This window comes from Neophocaena asiaeorientalis, unplaced genomic scaffold (assembly GCF_003031525.2).
Source record: "Neophocaena asiaeorientalis asiaeorientalis breed wild unplaced genomic scaffold, Neophocaena_asiaeorientalis_V1.1 scaffold25, whole genome shotgun sequence".
NCBI lineage: Eukaryota > Metazoa > Chordata > Mammalia > Artiodactyla > Phocoenidae > Neophocaena > Neophocaena asiaeorientalis.
In genome coordinates, this window is record NW_020172492.1 from 3,462,498 (window position 1) to 3,476,479 (window position 13,982).

Genomic DNA, 13,982 nt, shown 5'->3' on the forward strand with positions numbered 1-13,982 from the left:
CAAACCCCTCCCCCCCCCTCCCCCACGCTCTGACCCCAAAGCGAGCGGCGATTGCCCAGCAGGTAAAGGTTGCTTGCTGGGATCCCGAATGCAATTACCTTATTTTGAATTAGGATGTGTTTCCCCCTTTTTGGAGCGCACGCCCTCTCCCCACGCCTCCTTTCTTGGTCTGCAACCTGAGGCCCTGGGGAGACCCTCATCCGTTCCTTTTTGCGACTCCGTTTAATTTGCGGAAGGAAACCGTGAATGGGAGGAAAGGTGACGGTCCAGAAGCAGGTGGTGTGAGTGACTTTGCGTTCTGCCTGGGCGTCTCGTAGCACGTTTGGGGATGAACGTTAGGGAAGGGACAGGAGAAAGTGCTTTCACTGGGTGTGCAGTTTTGATCACCAGCAGGCACGTGGCTGGGTCTGTCCGTGGGGTTGCAGACTGTCCCTCAGGAGTCCTTGGCTGCCTGTCCTTCCAGAACAGAAGGAAATCACAGACCTCCTTACTATGAGATAGAGGGAAACACCAAGACCTCGCAGCTGTCATACACCCGAATCAGTGTAAGAGTGCAAGGATGCAAGATTTCCTCCTGAGTCATTCTTAGTTGCCTTAGAATTTACCAGAACATTTAATTGGCAAAAAGGAGAGGTGGCGGTGGAGGGAGGGAGAAGTTAACAGCTTGCTTGAATAAGCTTAGTCTGTGAAGTCTTCAAAAATCATCTTGCTGTAGCACGAGTTAAACGGTTTGATTGGTAAGGACAGGTAGATAACCTCAACTCCAAAATGATTTGATATCAGATAACATGATTAGAACCGTACGGTGGAATATTCTAGTGGTTTTCCCTCAAGCGTCTAAGTAGACAGCGAGATTAACAGCAAGGTATTAGACTGCAAATATTCTCTCTGCTTTGCATTAGAACTGTTAAAAGAAAATGGGGACTAGTTTACCATATTCTTATGATGAGCTGCCAGTAGTTGGAGCTCCCAGTTTGACTTGGAGAGTAAAACCTGCAATTATTACTAAAGAGGACAGCCATGTACTCACTTATGGAAAGGAAAATCATTTAGATTTCAGTAATAAATACTTGAAAGCATGTTTGTGAAATGTAAGAATATAATTTTTCTCAAGCCTATGTGTGCACTTCATCTCTGAAAGAACTTTGCGTATTTCCTACAGCTATTTTCACTTTCTGATGATTCAGTACTTATTTATTAAATATGTGTAATATGCAGACACTTGCTTTTTCTTGCTAATTTAAACCTCAGTATGTTTTTCACTTAGAACCTTGGATGGTAGAATTCACTCATAGTGGAAAAGACAGGCGTTCTGACTCAGAGGCAGCAAGGAGAGAGAGCTGGGCTTTGTGTCAGGATTCGTAGTTAGAGTCTGAGCTTCACCAGTAAATGCTAAGTAACTGCTGGGGCAGTCGCGTCCCACCTCCCTGAGCACCAGTTTCTCATCTCTATTAGGAGTAATGAATGTGTTTTTCTTGCCAGCCTCACTGTATATTATGGGAATATATTACGGAATATATGGGAATATATTATGGGAATCTTTCGTGAAAGGCCTTTGCAAATTTTAAAGTACTATACAAAAGTTTGTTTTTTCTTTAAAATTTGCGTGTGCATGGAAGAAGGAAATATCTGGAAGCATAGCTATTCAAGGTAGAAAAATCATTAAAGGATTAATTCAGGGTTTATTAGGTTATAAATGTGTAAGTACTAGTAAAATTCAAGATAACGTCACAGCTTTGTGGAGTATCAAGCTCGTAACAGATACTTTATAAATGTTCTCTGGGTAAAAAACAAATAAGAAAATAAGTAAACTGTTTAGGATTTGAACTTTTTCAGAGATCTTCAAGCCAGAAAAGTTTAATCATCTCAATACATTCACGACAGTGAATGTATGTCGTGAATGTATATGTATATCCATGTAAGTAGCTGGTTTAAATATAGACTATTCCAGATGTTTCTTGTAAGTTTTTAATATAACGATTTGCTTTTTTTGCAAACCATTTCCGAATGACAACTGAAGTTAAGGCAGGCAGACGTACATTTAAAGCGAAAACTGCAGTGTTGACTTCCCTTTTTTGCTGTTGTTGGGAGTGGCTTTTAGGTAAATGGGATTGCTTAATGTGAAGATGACACATGCTTTGCGTTCTGCGTTGGAGGAAGAAACAATGCAGTAGGATGTAAATACTGTACAGCAAAACCTCAGTTGAGAGTGGCTTGATACACATACATTTTCCATGTTGAGTCTACCGTGCCCTCTACTGGAGAGGCTGTCTGCTGAGCGCGTTAATGGTGGAAGCTTGCAGGGTGGTCCTTGAACTTCTTGTATCTAAAAACATTTAAGTTACAGAAGAAGGCAAACAAAAAATACAAGTTTTTAGTAACACCAAAAGGAGATTACCGAAAGCAAAAGTGTCCCCTGCCATACTTCTCTCTTCCGCACCCACTGTATGCTATTTATTAATAAGAACTATTATTATCTGAAAATATTTATACATAATAACTTTCATACTTGTGCTTTAGAAATTTAGGAAACAGGATATATGCTTTAAAAGAAAAGGATCATTCTGTGTATTACTCTGTGTTTTACTTTTTTGGTCAGTAAGATATCTTAGTTCCTCAATTTGTAAAAGCTGTAAACCTGTTGCTTACCTCATGAAATCTTAAATTGGTGAGAAGTTTAAAAAAAGGAAAAAAAATTAGGAAATTAAGTGCCCTGTGTCAAACGGTGTGATGAGTAATTGGAAATAATGAAAACTTTTAGTATCCATATTGTTGAGTGTATTTGAGGAAGTGTGACACCTGTCTTCTCATTTTGTCTGTCTTTTTTGTCCTTTTTTTCTTTTTGGTCTTATTCTCATTTAACTTTACTTGGTGAAATATGCTTTTAACAGATGGAACATATGACCCCACAATGAATGAATTTATGACCCCACAGGATTATGTACTCTACTCTTCACTCCTAATATGGTCTGAGATTTAAAATTCATAATTGCTCTCTTTCTTAGAAGGTAATTTTCATACCTAGGAGTTGTTAAGAGAGAAAGTGTTTTTGTCAGGAATGAATCAGAGTTTCAACCAAATACTTGACATGTGTTATAGAGGAGTTAACGATTTTACTAGTCCTTGTATTGGTAATTTCAGTAAGAGCACTTCCATGGTTCTGCCTTAAATTCACCCATCGTATGAAGTATGTCATACTTCAGATGCAGGCAGGGCCTACTTTTAAATTTAATAATTCCCTCTTACTAAGTAAAGCACCTGGATTCTCTTTGGAAACTGACAACAGGAGGATTACAAATTTTTTTTTTCTTCCTGAATAAAAATCCTAATGTATATTGAAATACCTCTAGTAGGTTCCTGTAGTTAAAGAACACTTAGTATGAAGTCTACGTTTGGGGGACCATTTCCAGATCTGCCTCTTGCCGCTCTCTTCTGTGACAGTGGGCCACATGGAATCTCAGGGGAGAGTAGGCGATTAGAAACACTTTCTGATGAAATAAGTTACATAGATGGCATATTGCCTTATTAACTGCAGTAAAACTAGGGGTTTCCTTCCTGGCATTTGTTCTCCTGGAATTTTAATTTCTGTGCACAGAATTTTGTCAAATCATGAAAATGTCAAGTGTCTATTGATTACTGTTTCGAAATCTTGGGATATTGGCATGATAATATACAAGATTTCAAAGGTCTATATGATATCAGTTGCAGAGAATCTGTTTTTTTTTTTAAGTGTGAAGAAAGGCTTCTTTTCATCTAGTAAACAAGGAATCCATTTGCACTGGTATTTCCAGCTTGCTGACTGTTCCTAGGTAGGGAGTATTAATTCATTTTAGACACTGGCTTTCAAAGGTCTTTGATCCATGGACTACTTCGCAAGAACCTAAAACCTCGTGGATTTTCTCTCCGAAAAACATTTTTTTAAACCAACAAAAATTCCCAGATCTTAACCGAATTAACTGATAAAAGAACAATGCTTTCAAGGAGATACCAGTAGGCCCTGACCCAACTGCCTCGTTATAAATGTTCAAGTCCTCAATGCTGAGCTCACGTCCACAGCTTCAAAAGACACAGTACTTTTGCCTTTATTTTCATAAATTTTCCTTAGCAGAGCAGGATGGTTGGAGGGTTTGTCCATAATTGGGATATTTGCCTTTAGTTCCCAGTTCCTGGTATTATTTTAGTTGTGAGCCCAGGCAAATTGCTTAGCCTTCTTGTGCCCAGGCTTCATATCTTGAGGGAGGAAGTAACTATAGCAGTCTTCCTTTGCAAGGAAGTGAAAAGAAAACATCGCGGCGACTGCATGAGTGTCTGGGTTGATGATAGCTCATAGTGCCCAGACCCGGTGTTCAGCAGAACTTTGTAGTGGGACTAGTTTCTTCCAGGTGACTCTTTTTCCCATTTTGTTGTTGCTTTCCTAAAACCCACTATTTGCTGCTACTCTTAGGGTGGCAGGTCTTCCATTCAGGTGGAAGGGTTGAATCAGAAGGCCCTGAGTATCTACCAGTCTGAGGAGTACCAGGGCAAGTTCTGGCTTGCTTCAGCGTAGGACACACTGTTTTAAGGATGGGGGTGGCCAGTGGAGGGCTCTTCTGTCTGTGGTCCTGTCCCTGGGAGGATGCATCTGCTCTCCACCAGGCTCTAGGCCCTGGACTCTGTGCCATTACTGCCTGCTGCCACTGCTTTCTGGGTGTCTGTTCATCCATGGGGTTCCCTGGTGCTCCCTTTTTGCTCTTCCAAATGCTCCATTGGGAACATCAGGGATGTAAGGTTACTTTTGGAAATGTTGTAAGTTCTTCCTGAAAAATGTTTTGGAAATGTCTAGCTCTTCACATGCTGACATTTCCATCTATTGATATTTTGAAAGAATTCTCCACTATCTTCACAGGGTGAATTCTCTCTACATTAGATATTTGGTGAAAATTCATTTATTTTTCTCAGTGCAGTGTAGGAAGGATGTTAAGTTGCCTCTGGTGGTTCTCCCTGTTCCTCTCTAAGTACATTCCCTTCTCCCCCCTACCGTCCCCCTTTCTGATCATAGCGAAGCTTTCTTATTTGGAGACTTACAGACTTTCAGTGCTTCAATTATTTTATCTCTTTCAGTTAATGCAGTGTACATTTGGTTTCACATTCTTCAAGAGTTTTAAAATAAATTTTAAAATAAACCTAGTGAAGGTGAGCATAGTCACCTGGCCTAGCCAAGCCTAGATCAGCTGTGTTTAACCCAGCAACATGAGTCAGTTTCATCAAAACTGCTTTGAATTCATCTTATGAGAAGTCTTCATTTTCTGATATGTTTGTTTATATCTAGTTTCAAGGTTCTGCATCCATGTTGCCTTCTTCATGAACTGCAGACTGATCTCTCATCTTGAGTAATAATCTTTCTTAATCATTTAGAACTTGTTCCAGATGCAGTTTTATTTATTTATTTATTGGCCGTGTTGGGTCTTCGTTGCTGTGTGTGGGCTTTCTCTAGTTGCGGGGAGTGGGGGATACTCTGCGTTGCAGCGCGAGGGCTTCTTATTGCGGTGGCTTCTCTTGTTGCAGAGCACGGGCTCTAGGCACTCGGGCTTCAGTAGTTGTGGCTTGCGGGCTCAGTAGTTGTGGCTCGCGGGCTCTAGAGCGCAGGCTCAGTAGTTGTGGCGCACGGGCTTAGTTGCTCTGCGGCATGTGGGGTCTTCCTGGACCAGGGCTCGAACCAGTGTCCCATGCATTGGCAGGTGGATTCTTAACCACTGAGCCACCAGGGAAGCCCCCTAGGTTTTTTTTTTAACCTTTTTTTTTTTTCTGATTAGTAAGTTTGCTCACTCTTCCTGTCCGTTCTTTAGTTTCTTGTGAAAGCAGTTATATACTTCCCCGAAGATGGGAATTGTCATCTGAAACATCTTTATAGTGCTGTCTGAAGTTGTTCTTTGATGTTCTGGTACACTTTAAAGGCTGTTTTGCTTGTAGTTACTTATATTGCATGGGTTTCAATGAATTTTTCAAAGACTGAATATTTCTTGAATGTCAACTTGTTCTAAATGCTTAGATATCTTTTTGCTAAGTTCTTTTGTAAAGGTCTGTATTTTAAGCCTAAGCAAGGAGTTGGAGATTCCACCTCCTTATTATTGGCCTCCAGTTTTTCTATTGCTGATAGTTTGTTCTTGAGTCTGGCCTCCATTAAAGTTGGTTCACGTCCTTCAAATTCCTTTTTTTTTTTTTTGCGGTACGTGGGCCTCTCACTGTCGTGGCCTCTCCCGTTGCAGAGCACAGGCTCCGGACCCTCAGGCTCAGCGGCCATGGCTCACGGGCCCAGCCGCTTCGTGGCATGTGGGATCCTCCCGGACCGGGGCACGAACCCGCGTCCCCTGCATTGGCAGGCGGACTCTCAACCACTGCGCCATCAGGGAAGCCCCAAATTCTTTTTGAATTAGGTTAAACTTGACAAAATTTTGATGTCTTTTCTCCAGAAGGGCAGGAACTTCAGTAGCTAGTTCTCTGTCTTTATTTGAGTAAGGTAGGCTTTTAATTGTTAAAAATCTGACTGACTATGAATAACACCATCTCTCACAGTAATCCATGGGCTCTAGGTCTAGTTTAATGTTCTCTAGCAGGGTGGACAGTGGCTGCTACAGCGTGTCCAGAACCAGGGCAGCACAGACCATCGTGGCCATGAGCAGACCCCGTAGGCTATTCTGAGCCAATGCAGGTTGCCAGGACTCTGCTGGCCACACAGTGTAGACAACACCTGCGAGCATGTGCCCAGAACCAGTCCTGTGTCTGGTAACTAGGGTAGACCTCAATGCAGGGGAAGTAGAGGGGACAAGTACAACAAATTATTGGCTAATGCTTTTTCTTCTCTTGACTACCTTTTCATTCTGTGGCCCTGGAGGTCTTCTGTTGCCCAAACAGGCCACAGAAGACTTCCTGCTCTCAGAGCCCCTCCACGTCAGGATGGCCTTGAGCATATGTGGGAAAGGATGGGGGACAGATTATGGAGGACACTAGAGAGGCTTCAACTTCACCAATTTCACCTTTGAAAAATAAGAAATAAATAATTGGAATTTTAAAAAGTTTTCACTCCTTAAGAATGTGCAGTCCAACTGTGACCAGAGAAAACATGATGTTTTCAAACTCTTGCAGGTGGTGAAACATTTGATGATACAGAAGCCCTTCAGGGTGCTTCTGTTCAGAATGATCATCTCTGGAGGTATTAGATGTTGGATGCAGCTTTTCCTCCCAGAAGTTGACCCTTAGGCCGTGGGAGATCTAAGCTTTGTCTGGCTCACTTAACAGCTCAGTCTTTTTGGCGATGAGCCTGCAGGTTGGCTGGGAGTTCACTGGCTTTGGCTGGGCTGGGCATTTCACCTGCCCCGGCTGGGCTCACTTATACGGCTTGGAGTAGGCTAGAGATTGGTCAGTCAGGCTCGGCGAGGCTGGGTGGCTCTGCAGGTCTTGGCTGGATTTCTCCTGTGTCTTGAGCTCAGCGGATACAGGCTGGTATTGCTCAGTGCCTGGCTCTGCCCCTTGAATCTCTCATCCCTGTCTTGTAATCTGTGGTAAAACCTGGTCTGTCCTTCCCATGGTAATGGCAGAGCACAAAACAGCCAGTGTTTCGGCTGTGAGAGCAGTTGTCCAATTTGCATTTTTAAAAATTCACCCTGACTGTGAGATGTCGGCATTTCGTTTGGTGGCCTTTTCTCTTCTCGAAGACATGATCCTGAGGGAGACTGTAGGTTTTCCGGAATTGGGATATGGAGTAGAAGTTGATCTAGTCACCCATTTCTTCTCTTTCTATGGCTTGGTTCACAGGTCACTGTGAAGTTGGGACACGTGAATTGGCAGAGATGAACTCTTACTGCAGTGGACACCAACCCAGAGACGGCTGAACAAGCATTCCCGAAGTCTTGCACTCCACTGGCCAGGTGAGGAGAAACTCCTCGCAGCATACACTGTCCAATGGGAATAACGACGGCTTGGGTGTCCAAGACACTGATTCAGCAGGACCAAATGCTGAGTAACTGCAGGATTCCAGGGAAGCCTCTTCATATTTGCAGGTCTTCATTTTTCTCTCTCTGAAGAGCAGGAAATATGTGAGTAAACTCCATATTTTGAATCTGGTGTGAAAAGTTCATCTTTGGCAGGACTGAGACAGTTTTTTTCCAAGAGTGGTAATTTTTTTTTTAACATATTGTAGAGTTTTCTTGAAAGAATAAATCAACATTTATGTCAAGGTACAAGGAATTATGCTCTGAGTCATTCTTCGTGCTGTCTTTCCAAAAGGTGATAAGCCTTTAATTCTTGTCCTGAAACAGCCTGCTGCAGCTGAGAGCTACAGCATTTCAGTCAGCTTGTCAATTTGTTCTTTGTCTTCTCTTTTCCACCTTTGGGAGACCTTGGCTGTCCTGCCCCTTGGAGAACATCGTGATCCCTTGGGCTGGTGGATGACTGTAGCAAACCTGAGGGACTTCTGGAGGGAGGTGTCTCTGCTTTGTGAGACTACCACCCAGGTGGAGCGTCTCCCTTTTTTTTTAAACATTAAATACTTAATGTTTGTTTGTCATATAATATATAAACAGACCTTCTTAGCAGACTGTTTTTTTTATTTTCAGGAGAGAAGAGCTTATGAACTTGATAAAAAGGTAAGAGTGTGTGTGTCAGTTGTTTTGGAGGAGGGTAGAGAAGTGGGCGGTTGATGGTGGCTATCAGATGTTAGAAAGCTTAGCAAAGACGTGAGTTAAAGCTGGTCAGGAGAACTTTCTCTGTGGGTCTCCCAGATCTAAGCCAGGGAATTTTTATAGGGATATCAAATTGACTCTCTGTTTGGGAAGAGGGTTTTCTTTCCACCTTCTTTGCAGCATCTGCTTGTTTGTCCCTTAAATGCTGAAGTTCCTTAGATGTCTTCTGTTTTTGCTCTGCACATTCACGCTATGCAGTCACTCCCATAAACTCAGCTGTGGTCTGTGTGCTGATGAATGTCTATGCTCGTCTCTCTCCTCATCTCAGACCTTTTTAGCTAATTGTCCATTAGCTTGATTCACCTAGATGACTCATAGGCGGTTCAAGTGAACTTGTTGAAAACAGCATTTCCCATTTTGCACCTAAACCTGTTTCTTTGCCTTTGTTCTCTATCTCAGTTACCAAAGACAAATTGAGTTTATCTTTGAGTTCACCCTCTCCCAGTTTCATATCAAGTTTATCCTGCCTATTAATTTTACTTCTTAAATGTATCTTGAGACTATAAACTTCTCTTTACTCCATTTCCACTTTCCTGATTCTCTCTTCATCTCTCTTCTGGATCCAGGCAAAACTTCTAATTGATCTCTCACCTGCTAATTGATCCTCTCTAATGAATGATCTGTTTTCAGGCACCGTGATTCTACTAAAACACTTGTCTGGTCATTATTGCTTTTCTGATTAAAACCGCTAATGGCTTGTCATTACCCTTAAGTTCCAGATTCCTTAAATTGCCCTACGAGATCCTTTCTATCTGGCCCCTGAAAGCCTATCATTTATTACGTGATCTTCTGTCACTGCTACCTTGCTCTCTATGCCCCTACCTACTGAATATTTTGTAGTTCCTTCCACGTGCTATGCTTCCTCTTTCCTTTAGCCATTTGCTCATGCTGTTACCTCTACTTGGACCTTTTTCCATTCTTTCCACTCTTTATCTGACTTTCTTCTGTATGATTCATACTCTTCCAGGTATCGCTTAAGTGAACTTTCTTTGTGTACACCACCTACACACTTTTCTTCCCTCCACTGACATATCTGGATAAGGTGCTCCTCTTAAGTGCTGTCATAGCACCTGTTAATTTACTTACCACAATGAATTGTAATTGCCTGGTTTCTTGTCACTGTTCATCACTAGACAATTTCTCTTTCTCCTCCCCCTTCTCTCTCCCTCCCCCTCCTTCTTCTTCTCCTTCCTCTTTTTAAAAATTATTATATCCTGGAACATAGAGAATCCTCAGTAAATATTTACTGAGGGAATGAAATGGATGGGTGGACATATGAATGAGTGAATGAGTGAATGAATGCATGCATGGTAACTTTTCCAGGGCGTTTGACATCTGTTACCAGTGTGACTTGTGCCAGAGGTTCATATGTTCTCCATATCTGTAATTAAATTCCTATTGTAACCTTATAAACTTTCCATACTAACATTGAACTTTGCAGTGTTTGTAAGTTTTCTATTCTTTCTGTTGGTATTTTTTCTGTGTGCAATTTATGAAATAATCTATTTGTTGGTTTTCTTAAAAATCTGACTTTTACCTATTGTAAATAGGTTTACAGGTTTAGAGGCTATTCATTTAAAACATTATGAACGTGTGAAAAATCTCACATTTCCTCTAATAAAAATGTTTAAAAAAAAAAACCCACAGGATTAAAAAGGTCACACGGTATTATCATTTGTTTTCCTTTCACTGTCTCTTACCATATATATTTGAATGAAGCCATATAGATGTGTATATGTGTGTGTGTATTTGTCTTAATTAGACAACTTAATAGTAAATTAGATCTAATATAAAAGTAGCTTGTTTCTTATTTTTAGGAATTTCCAGTTTGGACCATGATGTAATAGGTTGCCTCTTTTTTGCTTCCATCAGACAAATGGACTGAGGCCCAATGCATTGCAGATTTTAGAAAACAGAACATTTCCTAATGGTTTTAAAACTTTCATAATGATAGAAAATAATTTCCTTTATACTTTCACTGCTTTTAAACTCTGAATTTCTGTTCGCATATAAGCAGTATTGCATTATTTGGATTGTAATGTTCAATTTATTATAACATTATAATATGTACAATTATCAGTTTAGATAATTTTCTTAGGTTCAGGAAGAGGAAAACAAATAAGAAAGCCTTATTAAGAGTATGATCAATTGGGTAGCACTTAAAAGAGTTCAAAAAATTTTCTGGATTTCTGCTTTGAGGTCGTCTTGTCTTGAGCCTGTGCAATTACCTCCTGTTCTTTCCCGCAGTCCACTGAAATGGGAAGAAATTAAAAAGAGAGAGAAGAAAAGAAAAGAGGAAACTTTGTAGGACTGCTGAAAAGAGGAAAATGTACCATTGACATATAAGAAATATGGAACTTGGGGAATATGTGAAACAGAAAGGACAAAATGGAAGCAAAAACCTATCAGACTTGAATAGCAGGTAAGTTGGTTCCTCTTGAGAAGTAAGTGGACAGTGTCCTCAATGTAACCTGAAAAAGTTTCCTTTTTGGAGCAACAGGTTTGAACAAGGGTGTGCTGTAGGGGTCATGGGTGAGGGGGATATTACATTATTTTAGAAGGTGTACCAGTGATCCACTTGCTGTGTTTCCCTGGGTTTTGTTTTATATGGAGAGTGTATGAGATGAAGAGCTTGTAAGCAAAGGAGGAAATAAAAGTAAAAGTGAAAGGCTATTTAGAAATTATTAAAATGGGACAGTCATCTACGAAAAGCTGTGGAATGTGGTCAAAGCCATACACAGAAAGTAACTAGTCTTAATTTCTTTTAAATTTGAAGTATAGTTGATTTACAATCAACTATTACATTAGTTTCAGGTATACAACATAGTGATTCAATATTTTTATAGATAATACTCATATGAAGCTATTATGAAATATTGGCTATATTCCCTGTGGTGCACATTACATCCTTGTATCTTACTCATTTTATACCTGGTAGTTTGTACCTCTTAATCCCCTTCACTTGTCTTGCCCCATTCCTCTTCCCTCTCCCCGTTGGTAACCAGTTTGTTCTCTGTATCTGAGTCTGTTTCTGTTTTGTTATATTCATTCGTTTGTTTTATTTTTTAGATTCCACATACAGTAGAAGAAAGACTGAAGATAAATGAACCCATCCACGTTGGTCACTCAGTGGTTATTTGAGTGCAGTGTTGAGAAGGCGTGTGAAGGTGAGTCTGTACTGAATGGGGAGCACTGCTGTTAGTGAGTAGTGACTTCAGGGTTCAATGGATTTTTCAGATGAGCTGAATAAAACTGCTAAGGGTCTGATAATTCCTGTATCTCTCCAAAGCACAGAATGACAGGAAGTTTCCCCAATAATTCTTTTTTTTTTTTTGTGGTATGCGGGCCTCTCACTGTTGTGGCCTCTCCCGTTGCGGAGCACAGGCTCCGGACGCGCAGGCTCAGCGGCCGTGGCTCACGGGCCGAGCTGCTCCGCGGCATGTGGGATCTTCCCGGACCGGGGCACGAACCCGTGTCCCCTGCATCGGCAGGCGGACTCTCAACCACTGCGCCGCCAGGGAAGCCCTCCCCAATCACTCAAAAGAAAGCTAAAGAAACATATCAGTTATAAAGATGCAGATACCTTAAATAAAATATTTTAAGTATTTCCACTGTGAACAGTTTCAAGGAAGCAGAAACACTGTGCACAGTGAAATATAGAATTCGTGGCACCTACAAGTGATAAAAGAAGCTCCTTTGCAGAAATTGAAGAATTTATATCATAATTCACAGATGAGGTGGTGAATAATACCTGCCCGGCTTTGCTGCCTGGGGCAATTCACAGGGTGGGCAGTGTTGTTGATCTGCTTCCCCAGGGCGTGGGAGGAATTACTAGCATCCACACCAAGGGTCTGAGAACTAGGTGAAAGCTCAAGCAGAAAGTCCAGCACCTGCTTTTGAAGGTCAAACTTAGATTTGCTATTGGTTGAGTTTGTTATCTGTATGTCTGTCTTACTGGGAGATAAGAACTATGATGATTCACCTTCGTTGCCATCCAGTACAGACATTTCCATAAAGCAAGCGCTAAGAAAATCCTTGTTAATTGAATCTAATCACAGGAGCTGTGGAATAGTGGGACACTCACGGGTCTTGGAGACAAGGATTTGGTTTCATTCAAGCCAGGCTGCTAGTGGGTATCTGCTTTTGTCACGTTTACTTCCCTCATGACTCAGCTGGGACACCCCCTCTGGAGAGCCTCCTCGAGGCCCCCCGCGTCCTGAGCGAGCTCACTTGTGTGCTACCCCGGCCCCGTGCTTCCCTCTTCTGGGGCAGTTCGCTTCTCCTGCGTTTCCCCTGTGAGACAGTGGTGCTTGAGGCCAGAGACTCTGTCCTTTGCATCCCTGTATCTGCAGAGAACAGCCCTTGTCTGGACACAGTACGGACTGACCACACTTGATACATGAATGAAGGATTTAACTTCCCTGAGCTTAATTTTTCTCCATTTGAAAAATGAGAACGTTAATAATACATGAGATGAAGTAAGTCAGAAAGAGAAAAACAAATATCGTATGTTAACGCATATATGTGGAGCTTAGAAGAATGGTACAGATGAACCGGTTTGCAGGGCAGAAATAGAGACACAGTTGTAGAGAACAAACGTATGGACACCAAGGGGGGAAAGCGGCTGGGGGATGGGGATGGTGGTGTGATGAATTGGGTGATTGGGATTGACATGTATACGCTGATGTGTATAAAATTGATGACTAATAAGAACCTGCTGTAAAAAAAAGAAAAAAAAAATACACGAGAATGGGGTTTTCAAGAATCTTCCTTAGAAAAAAGTCTGGCCCTTTCATAATAAAGGCAGTAGGCTTTGTTTATTGAACACCTATTATATGTGCCAAACACTGACGAGGCACTCTATATTATTATCATTCTCTCTTATCCTTCCACGTTTGTGAGGTAGGTGCTATTATCTCCATCTTACAGATGCTTGGAGACCTGAAGAAGCTGCCCCAACTAAATAGCAAGCAAGTCCCGCAGAGCCAGAGTTTGAATCCCAAGCCTGTAATTGTTCCACTGTAGAATTGATGTTTCTATGGGAAGCTCAGTTCGGGTTGTCGTCAGTAGGTCTCCTCATGGGTACCCTGGCTGTGTAATTATGGCTTGTAAAAGGTTGGTCGTGAAAGTTGAGCTGGTGAAATCCAGCCTTGAATACATTGCTTGGCACATGGTAATGGCATGGTCAATATAATTGTTGAATGAAATAATGAATTAGTTAATTAGTAGAAAACCCATGAATGTTATTCTTAGTAATTTATGTAA

The 13,982-nt window shown here is 41.4% G+C and overlaps 1 protein-coding gene across 4 annotated transcripts in view; it reads left to right on the forward strand.

Annotated features, from left to right (window-relative positions):
* Window positions 1–291: 291 nt before the first annotated feature.
* Window positions 292–13,982, forward strand: part of LOC112395160 (uncharacterized) — a 404,375-nt gene continuing 390,684 nt past the window's right edge. For 3 of the 4 annotated variants that reach the window (XR_003002305.1, XR_003002306.1, XR_003002307.1), the window contains exons 1-5: window positions 292–545; window positions 7,792–7,904; window positions 8,592–8,621; window positions 10,965–11,139; window positions 11,787–11,884. The gene's annotated coding sequence lies outside the window, so the exon portion shown is untranslated. Of the gene's footprint in view, window positions 546–7,791; window positions 7,905–8,036; window positions 8,073–8,176; window positions 8,490–8,591; window positions 8,622–10,964; window positions 11,140–11,786; window positions 11,885–13,982 lie in introns of all 4 variants that reach the window. The other variant, XM_024738216.1, reaches the window with a different exon arrangement.